We start from the raw sequence: 15,877 nt of genomic DNA on the forward strand, positions 1-15,877 counted from the left end.
CTTCCCAGATGGGCGTCGCCTTTGCCGGCTCCCCTGCCGCTGCGTCATTGTGTCATCGCTTCTCGGCCTTTTGGCTAAGATCAAGTGTAGTATCTGTTCTTATCAGTTTAATATCTGATACGTCCCCTATCCGGGGACTGCATATTAAATTGATTTTTGGCACATGGAGCCGGAACCGGGGCTTGCTCCGTCCACTCCACGCATCGACCTGGTATTGCAGTGCCTCCAGGAACGGTGTGCTTCCCCTTTTTGGGGACTGCGAATTGTTGTGACTAATAGAAGAACCAACAACACCACTGGAATTTTGTCAGAGAATACAGAAATACGCAGGAAGCGCATACAGAATGACGATGAGGTGACCGTTGACGATGACCGTGCCACAGAGAAAGCAGCAAGCTGCGGTCATATGAGCATAGGGAAAAAAGAAGAACAAAAGCGTCGGTTGCCGGCCGGCTGACTCATCACCGTCACAGCACGTTTTTTGATGTCCCTCTTATTTGAGAGTCTTTACCAACGAGCTGATGAGTCGAATCAGGGGTTTGTGTTGGATGGATTAGGGACACCTGATTCAAATCAAGGTCAGGCACGCACGCACGCAGCAGTCAAGCAATGGAAGGTGCCCCGTCCTTCCTTTTCTTGGGGGAGGGGAAGGTCACCGTGTTTGAGGATGGCGAAGGGGGATAGGGCGCCTCTGCCTGGAGGCCAGGCTACTCATACTTACCTGGCAGGGGAGACACCATGATCAGGAAGGTGGTTCACCCAGGGCGAGGCTCGGCCATTGCACTCCGGTTGTGCTGACCCCTGCGAATTCCCCAAATGTGGGAATCTCGACTGCATAATTTATGGTAGTGGGGGACTGTGTTCGCGCTCTCCCCTGTACACACTGGTTAAAAGCAGATAGCGTGGAGGGAAAAAGCGTGCGGTTCTTGACGCTTGTGGCGCCGCCCACTGCCCCAAAGGGTGAAGTTGCACCAGTTTTGTTATGTTTCTGTCTCTTTCTGCTGTGTCAGCCAGTGACCCGGAGAGTTCAGAGAACTGAACTGCGTCTGTTTTCATCGAGGTTGTCGAAACCTGCGACCGGTTTGCCGAATGTGGTTTTTCCCACAAACTTTGATATTCAACGGACGAGTTGATTGACAGCAGTGGTCCCAAAGGCAAAGTTGTTCGGATGGAGGTTTTCTGTCGTATGGCACGACTGTCTCGTGCGCGTGCTGTGAAAAAGCACGCGACATACGTTCGCCTATAGCCGCTCTCATGTTGTTGCTTTTTCATTTTAAAGCGCCACTAGGTGGCCATTCACCGCGTCCTTTCTCGCCTGACCCCAGACTGAGCCCGTGCACGGGTGTACCGGCTTGGGTGAAATTGTCTCGTTCCGTCCAAGAGCTATAGCCGTTCTAGCAGACCCCGCCTCGCCCAGCCCGTAGGTTTCGGCCTGCCGCCGCCAAGCTGAATCGAAATTCCCACTTTTTTTCCGATCTGGACGGACAGTCAGACTCCAGAGAATCTTTCTGCACTGGTTTGGGCCAGATCGGGCAAAAGACCTAGGACTAGTGTGCAAAAGTAGGTTTTTCACAAAATCCCAAATACCCGAAAATTTCGCCAGCGCAACCTTCGAATCCGAGGCATGCGTCTCGCTCGGCTCGAGCCAAGGATTCCGATGATATAAGACACTTGGTTCTGCGGCGTGCGGTTTGGGAGCTACGAGCCATTTCGTACTTTCGGTGGCTGTAGCGCCACCGCCGGGCCCATCGGGGGGCCAGCCTTGGTGATGTTGTAGAGCGAGTGGCTAGTACCATCCCTCAAAGTTTCAGGTCTCTACGACGTACGGCCTTTGCCAACCCTCCCCCCCCTCACCGCTTCCCAGATGGGCGTCGCCTTTGCCGGCTCCCCTGCCGCTGCGTCATTGTGTCATCGCTTCTCGGCCTTTTGGCTAAGATCAAGTGTAGTATCTGTTCTTATCAGTTTAATATCTGATACGTCCCCTATCCGGGGACTGCATATTAAATTGATTTTTGGCACATGGAGCCGGAACCGGGGCTTGCTCCGTCCACTCCACGCATCGACCTGGTATTGCAGTGCCTCCAGGAACGGTGTGCTTCCCCTTTTTGGGGACTGCGAATTGTTGTGACTAATAGAAGAACCAACAACACCACTGGAATTTTGTCAGAGAATACAGAAATACGCAGGAAGCGCATACAGAATGACGATGAGGTGACCGTTGACGATGACCGTGCCACAGAGAAAGCAGCAAGCTGCGGTCATATGAGCATAGGGAAAAAAGAAGAACAAAAGCGTCGGTTGCCGGCCGGCTGACTCATCACCGTCACAGCACGTTTTTTGATGTCCCTCTTATTTGAGAGTCTTTACCAACGAGCTGATGAGTCGAATCAGGGGTTTGTGTTGGATGGATTAGGGACACCTGATTCAAATCAAGGTCAGGCACGCACGCACGCAGCAGTCAAGCAATGGAAGGTGCCCCGTCCTTCCTTTTCTTGGGGGAGGGGAAGGTCACCGTGTTTGAGGATGGCGAAGGGGGATAGGGCGCCTCTGCCTGGAGGCCAGGCAACTCATACTTACCTGGCAGGGGAGACACCATGATCAGGAAGGTGGTTCACCCAGGGCGAGGCTCGGCCATTGCACTCCGGTTGTGCTGACCCCTGCGAATTCCCCAAATGTGGGAATCTCGACTGCATAATTTATGGTAGTGGGGGACTGCGTTCGCGCTCTCCCCTGTACACACTGGTTAAAAGCAGATAGCGTGGAGGGAAAAAGCGTGCGGTTCTTGACGCTTGTGGCGCCGCCCACTGCCCCAAAGGGTGAAGTTGCACCAGTTTTGTTATGTTTCTGTCTCTTTCTGCTGTGTCAGCCAGTGACCCGGAGAGTTCAGAGAACTGAACTGCGTCTGTTTTCATCGAGGTTGTCGAAACCTGCGACCGGTTTGCCGAATGTGGTTTTTCCCACAAACTTTGATATTCAACGGACGAGTTGATTGACAGCAGTGGTCCCAAAGGCAAAGTTGTTCGGATGGAGGTTTTCTGTCGTATGGCACGACTGTCTCGTGCGCGTGCTGTGAAAAAGCACGCGACATACGTTCGCCTATAGCCGCTCTCATGTTGTTGCTTTTTCATTTTAAAGCGCCACTAGGTGGCCATTCACCGCGTCCTTTCTCGCCTGACCCCAGACTGAGCCCGTGCACGGGTGTACCGGCTTGGGTGAAATTGTCTCGTTCCGTCCAAGAGCTATAGCCGTTCTAGCAGACCCCGCCTCGCCCAGCCCGTAGGTTTCGGCCTGCCGCCGCCAAGCTGAATCGAAATTCCCACTTTTTTTCCGATCTGGACGGACAGTCAGACTCCAGAGAATCTTTCTGCACTGGTTTGGGCCAGATCGGGCAAAAGACCTAGGACTAGTGTGCAAAAGTAGGTTTTTCACAAAATCCCAAATACCCGAAAATTTCGCCAGCGCAACCTTCGAATCCGAGGCATGCGTCTCGCTCGGCTCGAGCCAAGGATTCCGATGATATAAGACACTTGGTTCTGCGGCGTGCGGTTTGGGAGCTACGAGCCATTTCGTACTTTCGGTGGCTGTAGCGCCACCGCCGGGCCCATCGGGGGGCCAGCCTTGGTGATGTTGTAGAGCGAGTGGCTAGTACCATCCCTCAAAGTTTCAGGTCTCTACGACGTACGGCCTTTGCCAACCCTCCCCCCCCTCACCGCTTCCCAGATGGGCGTCGCCTTTGCCGGCTCCCCTGCCGCTGCGTCATTGTGTCATCGCTTCTCGGCCTTTTGGCTAAGATCAAGTGTAGTATCTGTTCTTATCAGTTTAATATCTGATACGTCCCCTATCCGGGGACTGCATATTAAATTGATTTTTGGCACATGGAGCCGGAACCGGGGCTTGCTCCGTCCACTCCACGCATCGACCTGGTATTGCAGTGCCTCCAGGAACGGTGTGCTTCCCCTTTTTGGGGACTGCGAATTGTTGTGACTAATAGAAGAACCAACAACACCACTGGAATTTTGTCAGAGAATACAGAAATACGCAGGAAGCGCATACAGAATGACGATGAGGTGACCGTTGACGATGACCGTGCCACAGAGAAAGCAGCAAGCTGCGGTCATATGAGCATAGGGAAAAAAGAAGAACAAAAGCGTCGGTTGCCGGCCGGCTGACTCATCACCGTCACAGCACGTTTTTTGATGTCCCTCTTATTTGAGAGTCTTTACCAACGAGCTGATGAGTCGAATCAGGGGTTTGTGTTGGATGGATTAGGGACACCTGATTCAAATCAAGGTCAGGCACGCACGCACGCAGCAGTCAAGCAATGGAAGGTGCCCCGTCCTTCCTTTTCTTGGGGGAGGGGAAGGTCACCGTGTTTGAGGATGGCGAAGGGGGATAGGGCGCCTCTGCCTGGAGGCCAGGCTACTCATACTTACCTGGCAGGGGAGACACCATGATCAGGAAGGTGGTTCACCCAGGGCGAGGCTCGGCCATTGCACTCCGGTTGTGCTGACCCCTGCGAATTCCCCAAATGTGGGAATCTCGACTGCATAATTTATGGTAGTGGGGGACTGTGTTCGCGCTCTCCCCTGTACACACTGGTTAAAAGCAGATAGCGTGGAGGGAAAAAGCGTGCGGTTCTTGACGCTTGTGGCGCCGCCCACTGCCCCAAAGGGTGAAGTTGCACCAGTTTTGTTATGTTTCTGTCTCTTTCTGCTGTGTCAGCCAGTGACCCGGAGAGTTCAGAGAACTGAACTGCGTCTGTTTTCATCGAGGTTGTCGAAACCTGCGACCGGTTTGCCGAATGTGGTTTTTCCCACAAACTTTGATATTCAACGGACGAGTTGATTGACAGCAGTGGTCCCAAAGGCAAAGTTGTTCGGATGGAGGTTTTCTGTCGTATGGCACGACTGTCTCGTGCGCGTGCTGTGAAAAAGCACGCGACATACGTTCGCCTATAGCCGCTCTCATGTTGTTGCTTTTTCATTTTAAAGCGCCACTAGGTGGCCATTCACCGCGTCCTTTCTCGCCTGACCCCAGACTGAGCCCGTGCACGGGTGTACCGGCTTGGGTGAAATTGTCTCGTTCCGTCCAAGAGCTATAGCCGTTCTAGCAGACCCCGCCTCGCCCAGCCCGTAGGTTTCGGCCTGCCGCCGCCAAGCTGAATCGAAATTCCCACTTTTTTTCCGATCTGGACGGACAGTCAGACTCCAGAGAATCTTTCTGCACTGGTTTGGGCCAGATCGGGCAAAAGACCTAGGACTAGTGTGCAAAAGTAGGTTTTTCACAAAATCCCAAATACCCGAAAATTTCGCCAGCGCAACCTTCGAATCCGAGGCATGCGTCTCGCTCGGCTCGAGCCAAGGATTCCGATGATATAAGACACTTGGTTCTGCGGCGTGCGGTTTGGGAGCTACGAGCCATTTCGTACTTTCGGTGGCTGTAGCGCCACCGCCGGGCCCATCGGGGGGCCAGCCTTGGTGATGTTGTAGAGCGAGTGGCTAGTACCATCCCTCAAAGTTTCAGGTCTCTACGACGTACGGCCTTTGCCAACCCTCCCCCCCCTCACCGCTTCCCAGATGGGCGTCGCCTTTGCCGGCTCCCCTGCCGCTGCGTCATTGTGTCATCGCTTCTCGGCCTTTTGGCTAAGATCAAGTGTAGTATCTGTTCTTATCAGTTTAATATCTGATACGTCCCCTATCCGGGGACTGCATATTAAATTGATTTTTGGCACATGGAGCCGGAACCGGGGCTTGCTCCGTCCACTCCACGCATCGACCTGGTATTGCAGTGCCTCCAGGAACGGTGTGCTTCCCCTTTTTGGGGACTGCGAATTGTTGTGACTAATAGAAGAACCAACAACACCACTGGAATTTTGTCAGAGAATACAGAAATACGCAGGAAGCGCATACAGAATGACGATGAGGTGACCGTTGACGATGACCGTGCCACAGAGAAAGCAGCAAGCTGCGGTCATATGAGCATAGGGAAAAAAGAAGAACAAAAGCGTCGGTTGCCGGCCGGCTGACTCATCACCGTCACAGCACGTTTTTTGATGTCCCTCTTATTTGAGAGTCTTTACCAACGAGCTGATGAGTCGAATCAGGGGTTTGTGTTGGATGGATTAGGGACACCTGATTCAAATCAAGGTCAGGCACGCACGCACGCAGCAGTCAAGCAATGGAAGGTGCCCCGTCCTTCCTTTTCTTGGGGGAGGGGAAGGTCACCGTGTTTGAGGATGGCGAAGGGGGATAGGGCGCCTCTGCCTGGAGGCCAGGCAACTCATACTTACCTGGCAGGGGAGACACCATGATCAGGAAGGTGGTTCACCCAGGGCGAGGCTCGGCCATTGCACTCCGGTTGTGCTGACCCCTGCGAATTCCCCAAATGTGGGAATCTCGACTGCATAATTTATGGTAGTGGGGGACTGCGTTCGCGCTCTCCCCTGTACACACTGGTTAAAAGCAGATAGCGTGGAGGGAAAAAGCGTGCGGTTCTTGACGCTTGTGGCGCCGCCCACTGCCCCAAAGGGTGAAGTTGCACCAGTTTTGTTATGTTTCTGTCTCTTTCTGCTGTGTCAGCCAGTGACCCGGAGAGTTCAGAGAACTGAACTGCGTCTGTTTTCATCGAGGTTGTCGAAACCTGCGACCGGTTTGCCGAATGTGGTTTTTCCCACAAACTTTGATATTCAACGGACGAGTTGATTGACAGCAGTGGTCCCAAAGGCAAAGTTGTTCGGATGGAGGTTTTCTGTCGTATGGCACGACTGTCTCGTGCGCGTGCTGTGAAAAAGCACGCGACATACGTTCGCCTATAGCCGCTCTCATGTTGTTGCTTTTTCATTTTAAAGCGCCACTAGGTGGCCATTCACCGCGTCCTTTCTCGCCTGACCCCAGACTGAGCCCGTGCACGGGTGTACCGGCTTGGGTGAAATTGTCTCGTTCCGTCCAAGAGCTATAGCCGTTCTAGCAGACCCCGCCTCGCCCAGCCCGTAGGTTTCGGCCTGCCGCCGCCAAGCTGAATCGAAATTCCCACTTTTTTTCCGATCTGGACGGACAGTCAGACTCCAGAGAATCTTTCTGCACTGGTTTGGGCCAGATCGGGCAAAAGACCTAGGACTAGTGTGCAAAAGTAGGTTTTTCACAAAATCCCAAATACCCGAAAATTTCGCCAGCGCAACCTTCGAATCCGAGGCATGCGTCTCGCTCGGCTCGAGCCAAGGATTCCGATGATATAAGACACTTGGTTCTGCGGCGTGCGGTTTGGGAGCTACGAGCCATTTCGTACTTTCGGTGGCTGTAGCGCCACCGCCGGGCCCATCGGGGGGCCAGCCTTGGTGATGTTGTAGAGCGAGTGGCTAGTACCATCCCTCAAAGTTTCAGGTCTCTACGACGTACGGCCTTTGCCAACCCTCCCCCCCCTCACCGCTTCCCAGATGGGCGTCGCCTTTGCCGGCTCCCCTGCCGCTGCGTCATTGTGTCATCGCTTCTCGGCCTTTTGGCTAAGATCAAGTGTAGTATCTGTTCTTATCAGTTTAATATCTGATACGTCCCCTATCCGGGGACTGCATATTAAATTGATTTTTGGCACATGGAGCCGGAACCGGGGCTTGCTCCGTCCACTCCACGCATCGACCTGGTATTGCAGTGCCTCCAGGAACGGTGTGCTTCCCCTTTTTGGGGACTGCGAATTGTTGTGACTAATAGAAGAACCAACAACACCACTGGAATTTTGTCAGAGAATACAGAAATACGCAGGAAGCGCATACAGAATGACGATGAGGTGACCGTTGACGATGACCGTGCCACAGAGAAAGCAGCAAGCTGCGGTCATATGAGCATAGGGAAAAAAGAAGAACAAAAGCGTCGGTTGCCGGCCGGCTGACTCATCACCGTCACAGCACGTTTTTTGATGTCCCTCTTATTTGAGAGTCTTTACCAACGAGCTGATGAGTCGAATCAGGGGTTTGTGTTGGATGGATTAGGGACACCTGATTCAAATCAAGGTCAGGCACGCACGCACGCAGCAGTCAAGCAATGGAAGGTGCCCCGTCCTTCCTTTTCTTGGGGGAGGGGAAGGTCACCGTGTTTGAGGATGGCGAAGGGGGATAGGGCGCCTCTGCCTGGAGGCCAGGCAACTCATACTTACCTGGCAGGGGAGACACCATGATCAGGAAGGTGGTTCACCCAGGGCGAGGCTCGGCCATTGCACTCCGGTTGTGCTGACCCCTGCGAATTCCCCAAATGTGGGAATCTCGACTGCATAATTTATGGTAGTGGGGGACTGCGTTCGCGCTCTCCCCTGTACACACTGGTTAAAAGCAGATAGCGTGGAGGGAAAAAGCGTGCGGTTCTTGACGCTTGTGGCGCCGCCCACTGCCCCAAAGGGTGAAGTTGCACCAGTTTTGTTATGTTTCTGTCTCTTTCTGCTGTGTCAGCCAGTGACCCGGAGAGTTCAGAGAACTGAACTGCGTCTGTTTTCATCGAGGTTGTCGAAACCTGCGACCGGTTTGCCGAATGTGGTTTTTCCCACAAACTTTGATATTCAACGGACGAGTTGATTGACAGCAGTGGTCCCAAAGGCAAAGTTGTTCGGATGGAGGTTTTCTGTCGTATGGCACGACTGTCTCGTGCGCGTGCTGTGAAAAAGCACGCGACATACGTTCGCCTATAGCCGCTCTCATGTTGTTGCTTTTTCATTTTAAAGCGCCACTAGGTGGCCATTCACCGCGTCCTTTCTCGCCTGACCCCAGACTGAGCCCGTGCACGGGTGTACCGGCTTGGGTGAAATTGTCTCGTTCCGTCCAAGAGCTATAGCCGTTCTAGCAGACCCCGCCTCGCCCAGCCCGTAGGTTTCGGCCTGCCGCCGCCAAGCTGAATCGAAATTCCCACTTTTTTTCCGATCTGGACGGACAGTCAGACTCCAGAGAATCTTTCTGCACTGGTTTGGGCCAGATCGGGCAAAAGACCTAGGACTAGTGTGCAAAAGTAGGTTTTTCACAAAATCCCAAATACCCGAAAATTTCGCCAGCGCAACCTTCGAATCCGAGGCATGCGTCTCGCTCGGCTCGAGCCAAGGATTCCGATGATATAAGACACTTGGTTCTGCGGCGTGCGGTTTGGGAGCTACGAGCCATTTCGTACTTTCGGTGGCTGTAGCGCCACCGCCGGGCCCATCGGGGGGCCAGCCTTGGTGATGTTGTAGAGCGAGTGGCTAGTACCATCCCTCAAAGTTTCAGGTCTCTACGACGTACGGCCTTTGCCAACCCTCCCCCCCCTCACCGCTTCCCAGATGGGCGTCGCCTTTGCCGGCTCCCCTGCCGCTGCGTCATTGTGTCATCGCTTCTCGGCCTTTTGGCTAAGATCAAGTGTAGTATCTGTTCTTATCAGTTTAATATCTGATACGTCCCCTATCCGGGGACTGCATATTAAATTGATTTTTGGCACATGGAGCCGGAACCGGGGCTTGCTCCGTCCACTCCACGCATCGACCTGGTATTGCAGTGCCTCCAGGAACGGTGTGCTTCCCCTTTTTGGGGACTGCGAATTGTTGTGACTAATAGAAGAACCAACAACACCACTGGAATTTTGTCAGAGAATACAGAAATACGCAGGAAGCGCATACAGAATGACGATGAGGTGACCGTTGACGATGACCGTGCCACAGAGAAAGCAGCAAGCTGCGGTCATATGAGCATAGGGAAAAAAGAAGAACAAAAGCGTCGGTTGCCGGCCGGCTGACTCATCACCGTCACAGCACGTTTTTTGATGTCCCTCTTATTTGAGAGTCTTTACCAACGAGCTGATGAGTCGAATCAGGGGTTTGTGTTGGATGGATTAGGGACACCTGATTCAAATCAAGGTCAGGCACGCACGCACGCAGCAGTCAAGCAATGGAAGGTGCCCCGTCCTTCCTTTTCTTGGGGGAGGGGAAGGTCACCGTGTTTGAGGATGGCGAAGGGGGATAGGGCGCCTCTGCCTGGAGGCCAGGCAACTCATACTTACCTGGCAGGGGAGACACCATGATCAGGAAGGTGGTTCACCCAGGGCGAGGCTCGGCCATTGCACTCCGGTTGTGCTGACCCCTGCGAATTCCCCAAATGTGGGAATCTCGACTGCATAATTTATGGTAGTGGGGGACTGCGTTCGCGCTCTCCCCTGTACACACTGGTTAAAAGCAGATAGCGTGGAGGGAAAAAGCGTGCTGTTCTTGACGCTTGTGGCGCCGCCCACTGCCCCAAAGGGTGAAGTTGCACCAGTTTTGTTATGTTTCTGTCTCTTTCTGCTGTGTCAGCCAGTGACCCGGAGAGTTCAGAGAACTGAACTGCGTCTGTTTTCATCGAGGTTGTCGAAACCTGCGACCGGTTTGCCGAATGTGGTTTTTCCCACAAACTTTGATATTCAACGGACGAGTTGATTGACAGCAGTGGTCCCAAAGGCAAAGTTGTTCGGATGGAGGTTTTCTGTCGTATGGCACGACTGTCTCGTGCGCGTGCTGTGAAAAAGCACGCGACATACGTTCGCCTATAGCCGCTCTCATGTTGTTGCTTTTTCATTTTAAAGCGCCACTAGGTGGCCATTCACCGCGTCCTTTCTCGCCTGACCCCAGACTGAGCCCGTGCACGGGTGTACCGGCTTGGGTGAAATTGTCTCGTTCCGTCCAAGAGCTATAGCCGTTCTAGCAGACCCCGCCTCGCCCAGCCCGTAGGTTTCGGCCTGCCGCCGCCAAGCTGAATCGAAATTCCCACTTATTTTCCGATCTGGACGGACAGTCAGACTCCAGAGAATCTTTCTGCACTGGTTTGGGCCAGATCGGGCAAAAGACCTAGGACTAGTGTGCAAAAGTAGGTTTTTCACAAAATCCCAAATACCCGAAAATTTCGCCAGCGCAACCTTCGAATCCGAGGCATGCGTCTCGCTCGGCTCGAGCCAAGGATTCCGATGATATAAGACACTTGGTTCTGCGGCGTGCGGTTTGGGAGCTACGAGCCATTTCGTACTTTCGGTGGCTGTAGCGCCACCGCCGGGCCCATCGGGGGGCCAGCCTTGGTGATGTTGTAGAGCGAGTGGCTAGTACCATCCCTCAAAGTTTCAGGTCTCTACGACGTACGGCCTTTGCCAACCCTCCCCCCCCTCCCCGCTTCCCAGATGGGCGTCGCCTTTGCCGGCTCCCCTGCCGCTGCGTCATTGTGTCATCGCTTCTCGGCCTTTTGGCTAAGATCAAGTGTAGTATCTGTTCTTATCAGTTTAATATCTGATACGTCCCCTATCCGGGGACTGCATATTAAATTGATTTTTGGCACATGGAGCCGGAACCGGGGCTTGCTCCGTCCACTCCACGCATCGACCTGGTATTGCAGTGCCTCCAGGAACGGTGTGCTTCCCCTTTTTGGGGACTGCGAATTGTTGTGACTAATAGAAGAACCAACAACACCACTGGAATTTTGTCAGAGAATACAGAAATACGCAGGAAGCGCATACAGAATGACGATGAGGTGACCGTTGACGATGACCGTGCCACAGAGAAAGCAGCAAGCTGCGGTCATATGAGCATAGGGAAAAAAGAAGAACAAAAGCGTCGGTTGCCGGCCGGCTGACTCATCACCGTCACAGCACGTTTTTTGATGTCCCTCTTATTTGAGAGTCTTTACCAACGAGCTGATGAGTCGAATCAGGGGTTTGTGTTGGATGGATTAGGGACACCTGATTCAAATCAAGGTCAGGCACGCACGCACGCAGCAGTCAAGCAATGGAAGGTGCCCCGTCCTTCCTTTTCTTGGGGGAGGGGAAGGTCACCGTGTTTGAGGATGGCGAAGGGGGATAGGGCGCCTCTGCCTGGAGGCCAGGCAACTCATACTTACCTGGCAGGGGAGACACCATGATCAGGAAGGTGGTTCACCCAGGGCGAGGCTCGGCCATTGCACTCCGGTTGTGCTGACCCCTGCGAATTCCCCAAATGTGGGAATCTCGACTGCATAATTTATGGTAGTGGGGGACTGCGTTCGCGCTCTCCCCTGTACACACTGGTTAAAAGCAGATAGCGTGGAGGGAAAAAGCGTGCGGTTCTTGACGCTTGTGGCGCCGCCCACTGCCCCAAAGGGTGAAGTTGCACCAGTTTTGTTATGTTTCTGTCTCTTTCTGCTGTGTCAGCCAGTGACCCGGAGAGTTCAGAGAACTGAACTGCGTCTGTTTTCATCGAGGTTGTCGAAACCTGCGACCGGTTTGCCGAATGTGGTTTTTCCCACAAACTTTGATATTCAACGGACGAGTTGATTGACAGCAGTGGTCCCAAAGGCAAAGTTGTTCGGATGGAGGTTTTCTGTCGTATGGCACGACTGTCTCGTGCGCGTGCTGTGAAAAAGCACGCGACATACGTTCGCCTATAGCCGCTCTCATGTTGTTGCTTTTTCATTTTAAAGCGCCACTAGGTGGCCATTCACCGCGTCCTTTCTCGCCTGACCCCAGACTGAGCCCGTGCACGGGTGTACCGGCTTGGGTGAAATTGTCTCGTTCCGTCCAAGAGCTATAGCCGTTCTAGCAGACCCCGCCTCGCCCAGCCCGTAGGTTTCGGCCTGCCGCCGCCAAGCTGAATCGAAATTCCCACTTTTTTTCCGATCTGGACGGACAGTCAGACTCCAGAGAATCTTTCTGCACTGGTTTGGGCCAGATCGGGCAAAAGACCTAGGACTAGTGTGCAAAAGTAGGTTTTTCACAAAATCCCAAATACCCGAAAATTTCGCCAGCGCAACCTTCGAATCCGAGGCATGCGTCTCGCTCGGCTCGAGCCAAGGATTCCGATGATATAAGACACTTGGTTCTGCGGCGTGCGGTTTGGGAGCTACGAGCCATTTCGTACTTTCGGTGGCTGTAGCGCCACCGCCGGGCCCATCGGGGGGCCAGCCTTGGTGATGTTGTAGAGCGAGTGGCTAGTACCATCCCTCAAAGTTTCAGGTCTCTACGACGTACGGCCTTTGCCAACCCTCCCCCCCCTCACCGCTTCCCAGATGGGCGTCGCCTTTGCCGGCTCCCCTGCCGCTGCGTCATTGTGTCATCGCTTCTCGGCCTTTTGGCTAAGATCAAGTGTAGTATCTGTTCTTATCAGTTTAATATCTGATACGTCCCCTATCCGGGGACTGCATATTAAATTGATTTTTGGCACATGGAGCCGGAACCGGGGCTTGCTCCGTCCACTCCACGCATCGACCTGGTATTGCAGTGCCTCCAGGAACGGTGTGCTTCCCCTTTTTGGGGACTGCGAATTGTTGTGACTAATAGAAGAACCAACAACACCACTGGAATTTTGTCAGAGAATACAGAAATACGCAGGAAGCGCATACAGAATGACGATGAGGTGACCGTTGACGATGACCGTGCCACAGAGAAAGCAGCAAGCTGCGGTCATATGAGCATAGGGAAAAAAGAAGAACAAAAGCGTCGGTTGCCGGCCGGCTGACTCATCACCGTCACAGCACGTTTTTTGATGTCCCTCTTATTTGAGAGTCTTTACCAACGAGCTGATGAGTCGAATCAGGGGTTTGTGTTGGATGGATTAGGGACACCTGATTCAAATCAAGGTCAGGCACGCACGCACGCAGCAGTCAAGCAATGGAAGGTGCCCCGTCCTTCCTTTTCTTGGGGGAGGGGAAGGTCACCGTGTTTGAGGATGGCGAAGGGGGATAGGGCGCCTCTGCCTGGAGGCCAGGCAACTCATACTTACCTGGCAGGGGAGACACCATGATCAGGAAGGTGGTTCACCCAGGGCGAGGCTCGGCCATTGCACTCCGGTTGTGCTGACCCCTGCGAATTCCCCAAATGTGGGAATCTCGACTGCATAATTTATGGTAGTGGGGGACTGCGTTCGCGCTCTCCCCTGTACACACTGGTTAAAAGCAGATAGCGTGGAGGGAAAAAGCGTGCGGTTCTTGACGCTTGTGGCGCCGCCCACTGCCCCAAAGGGTGAAGTTGCACCAGTTTTGTTATGTTTCTGTCTCTTTCTGCTGTGTCAGCCAGTGACCCGGAGAGTTCAGAGAACTGAACTGCGTCTGTTTTCATCGAGGTTGTCGAAACCTGCGACCGGTTTGCCGAATGTGGTTTTTCCCACAAACTTTGATATTCAACGGACGAGTTGATTGACAGCAGTGGTCCCAAAGGCAAAGTTGTTCGGATGGAGGTTTTCTGTCGTATGGCACGACTGTCTCGTGCGCGTGCTGTGAAAAAGCACGCGACATACGTTCGCCTATAGCCGCTCTCATGTTGTTGCTTTTTCATTTTAAAGCGCCACTAGGTGGCCATTCACCGCGTCCTTTCTCGCCTGACCCCAGACTGAGCCCGTGCACGGGTGTACCGGCTTGGGTGAAATTGTCTCGTTCCGTCCAAGAGCTATAGCCGTTCTAGCAGACCCCGCCTCGCCCAGCCCGTAGGTTTCGGCCTGCCGCCGCCAAGCTGAATCGAAATTCCCACTTATTTTCCGATCTGGACGGACAGTCAGACTCCAGAGAATCTTTCTGCACTGGTTTGGGCCAGATCGGGCAAAAGACCTAGGACTAGTGTGCAAAAGTAGGTTTTTCACAAAATCCCAAATACCCGAAAATTTCGCCAGCGCAACCTTCGAATCCGAGGCATGCGTCTCGCTCGGCTCGAGCCAAGGATTCCGATGATATAAGACACTTGGTTCTGCGGCGTGCGGTTTGGGAGCTACGAGCCATTTCGTACTTTCGGTGGCTGTAGCGCCACCGCCGGGCCCATCGGGGGGCCAGCCTTGGTGATGTTGTAGAGCGAGTGGCTAGTACCATCCCTCAAAGTTTCAGGTCTCTACGACGTACGGCCTTTGCCAACCCTCCCCCCCCTCCCCGCTTCCCAGATGGGCGTCGCCTTTGCCGGCTCCCCTGCCGCTGCGTCATTGTGTCATCGCTTCTCGGCCTTTTGGCTAAGATCAAGTGTAGTATCTGTTCTTATCAGTTTAATATCTGATACGTCCCCTATCCGGGGACTGCATATTAAATTGATTTTTGGCACATGGAGCCGGAACCGGGGCTTGCTCCGTCCACTCCACGCATCGACCTGGTATTGCAGTGCCTCCAGGAACGGTGTGCTTCCCCTTTTTGGGGACTGCGAATTGTTGTGACTAATAGAAGAACCAACAACACCACTGGAATTTTGTCAGAGAATACAGAAATACGCAGGAAGCGCATACAGAATGACGATGAGGTGACCGTTGACGATGACCGTGCCACAGAGAAAGCAGCAAGCTGCGGTCATATGAGCATAGGGAAAAAAGAAGAACAAAAGCGTCGGTTGCCGGCCGGCTGACTCATCACCGTCACAGCACGTTTTTTGATGTCCCTCTTATTTGAGAGTCTTTACCAACGAGCTGATGAGTCGAATCAGGGGTTTGTGTTGGATGGATTAGGGACACCTGATTCAAATCAAGGTCAGGCACGCACGCACGCAGCAGTCAAGCAATGGAAGGTGCCCCGTCCTTCCTTTTCTTGGGGGAGGGGAAGGTCACCGTGTTTGAGGATGGCGAAGGGGGATAGGGCGCCTCTGCCTGGAGGCCAGGCAACTCATACTTACCTGGCAGGGGAGACACCATGATCAGGAAGGTGGTTCACCCAGGGCGAGGCTCGGCCATTGCACTCCGGTTGTGCTGACCCCTGCGAATTCCCCAAATGTGGGAATCTCGACTGCATAATTTATGGTAGTGGGGGACTGCGTTCGCGCTCTCCCCTGTACACACTGGTTAAAAGCAGATAGCGTGGAGGGAAAAAGCGTGCGGTTCTTGACGCTTGTGGCGCCGCCCACTGCCCCAAAGGGTGAAGTTGCACCAGTTTTGTTATGTTTCTGTCTCTTTCTGCTGTGTCAGCCAGTGACCCGGAGAGTTC

At 53.6% G+C, this 15,877-nt stretch overlaps 18 non-coding genes across 18 annotated transcripts; all 18 read left to right on the plus strand.

Annotated features, from left to right (window-relative positions):
* The first annotated feature begins 54 nt into the window (after positions 1 to 54).
* On the plus strand, positions 55 to 245 carry LOC137067425 (U2 spliceosomal RNA). Its single transcript, XR_010903215.1, has one exon. It is a non-coding gene; the product is annotated as a U2 spliceosomal RNA (small nuclear RNA).
* A 468-nt stretch (positions 246 to 713) lies between these two features.
* Positions 714 to 877, plus strand: LOC137067336 (U1 spliceosomal RNA). The gene has a single exon (XR_010903136.1). It is a non-coding gene; the product is annotated as a U1 spliceosomal RNA (small nuclear RNA).
* A 1,033-nt stretch (positions 878 to 1,910) lies between these two features.
* LOC137067426 (U2 spliceosomal RNA) lies at positions 1,911 to 2,101 on the plus strand. The gene has a single exon (XR_010903216.1). It is a non-coding gene; the product is annotated as a U2 spliceosomal RNA (small nuclear RNA).
* Positions 2,102 to 2,569: 468 nt separating this feature from the next.
* LOC137066505 (U1 spliceosomal RNA) lies at positions 2,570 to 2,733 on the plus strand. Its single transcript, XR_010902419.1, has one exon. It is a non-coding gene; the product is annotated as a U1 spliceosomal RNA (small nuclear RNA).
* Positions 2,734 to 3,766: 1,033 nt separating this feature from the next.
* On the plus strand, positions 3,767 to 3,957 carry LOC137067427 (U2 spliceosomal RNA). The gene has a single exon (XR_010903217.1). It is a non-coding gene; the product is annotated as a U2 spliceosomal RNA (small nuclear RNA).
* Positions 3,958 to 4,425: 468 nt separating this feature from the next.
* On the plus strand, positions 4,426 to 4,589 carry LOC137067337 (U1 spliceosomal RNA). The gene has a single exon (XR_010903137.1). It is a non-coding gene; the product is annotated as a U1 spliceosomal RNA (small nuclear RNA).
* A 1,033-nt stretch (positions 4,590 to 5,622) lies between these two features.
* On the plus strand, positions 5,623 to 5,813 carry LOC137067428 (U2 spliceosomal RNA). Its single transcript, XR_010903218.1, has one exon. It is a non-coding gene; the product is annotated as a U2 spliceosomal RNA (small nuclear RNA).
* A 468-nt stretch (positions 5,814 to 6,281) lies between these two features.
* LOC137066517 (U1 spliceosomal RNA) lies at positions 6,282 to 6,445 on the plus strand. Its single transcript, XR_010902430.1, has one exon. It is a non-coding gene; the product is annotated as a U1 spliceosomal RNA (small nuclear RNA).
* A 1,033-nt stretch (positions 6,446 to 7,478) lies between these two features.
* On the plus strand, positions 7,479 to 7,669 carry LOC137067429 (U2 spliceosomal RNA). The gene has a single exon (XR_010903219.1). It is a non-coding gene; the product is annotated as a U2 spliceosomal RNA (small nuclear RNA).
* Positions 7,670 to 8,137: 468 nt separating this feature from the next.
* LOC137066529 (U1 spliceosomal RNA) lies at positions 8,138 to 8,301 on the plus strand. The gene has a single exon (XR_010902441.1). It is a non-coding gene; the product is annotated as a U1 spliceosomal RNA (small nuclear RNA).
* A 1,033-nt stretch (positions 8,302 to 9,334) lies between these two features.
* LOC137067431 (U2 spliceosomal RNA) lies at positions 9,335 to 9,525 on the plus strand. Its single transcript, XR_010903220.1, has one exon. It is a non-coding gene; the product is annotated as a U2 spliceosomal RNA (small nuclear RNA).
* Positions 9,526 to 9,993: 468 nt separating this feature from the next.
* On the plus strand, positions 9,994 to 10,157 carry LOC137066542 (U1 spliceosomal RNA). Its single transcript, XR_010902453.1, has one exon. It is a non-coding gene; the product is annotated as a U1 spliceosomal RNA (small nuclear RNA).
* A 1,033-nt stretch (positions 10,158 to 11,190) lies between these two features.
* LOC137067433 (U2 spliceosomal RNA) lies at positions 11,191 to 11,381 on the plus strand. The gene has a single exon (XR_010903222.1). It is a non-coding gene; the product is annotated as a U2 spliceosomal RNA (small nuclear RNA).
* A 468-nt stretch (positions 11,382 to 11,849) lies between these two features.
* LOC137066554 (U1 spliceosomal RNA) lies at positions 11,850 to 12,013 on the plus strand. The gene has a single exon (XR_010902464.1). It is a non-coding gene; the product is annotated as a U1 spliceosomal RNA (small nuclear RNA).
* A 1,033-nt stretch (positions 12,014 to 13,046) lies between these two features.
* LOC137067434 (U2 spliceosomal RNA) lies at positions 13,047 to 13,237 on the plus strand. Its single transcript, XR_010903223.1, has one exon. It is a non-coding gene; the product is annotated as a U2 spliceosomal RNA (small nuclear RNA).
* Positions 13,238 to 13,705: 468 nt separating this feature from the next.
* On the plus strand, positions 13,706 to 13,869 carry LOC137066566 (U1 spliceosomal RNA). Its single transcript, XR_010902475.1, has one exon. It is a non-coding gene; the product is annotated as a U1 spliceosomal RNA (small nuclear RNA).
* A 1,033-nt stretch (positions 13,870 to 14,902) lies between these two features.
* On the plus strand, positions 14,903 to 15,093 carry LOC137067435 (U2 spliceosomal RNA). The gene has a single exon (XR_010903224.1). It is a non-coding gene; the product is annotated as a U2 spliceosomal RNA (small nuclear RNA).
* Positions 15,094 to 15,561: 468 nt separating this feature from the next.
* On the plus strand, positions 15,562 to 15,725 carry LOC137066578 (U1 spliceosomal RNA). The gene has a single exon (XR_010902486.1). It is a non-coding gene; the product is annotated as a U1 spliceosomal RNA (small nuclear RNA).
* The last annotated feature ends 152 nt before the right edge of the window (positions 15,726 to 15,877 follow it).

Source organism: Pseudorasbora parva, unplaced genomic scaffold (assembly GCF_024679245.1).
Source record: "Pseudorasbora parva isolate DD20220531a unplaced genomic scaffold, ASM2467924v1 scaffold_33, whole genome shotgun sequence".
Classification (NCBI taxonomy): Eukaryota; Metazoa; Chordata; class Actinopteri; order Cypriniformes; family Gobionidae; genus Pseudorasbora; species Pseudorasbora parva.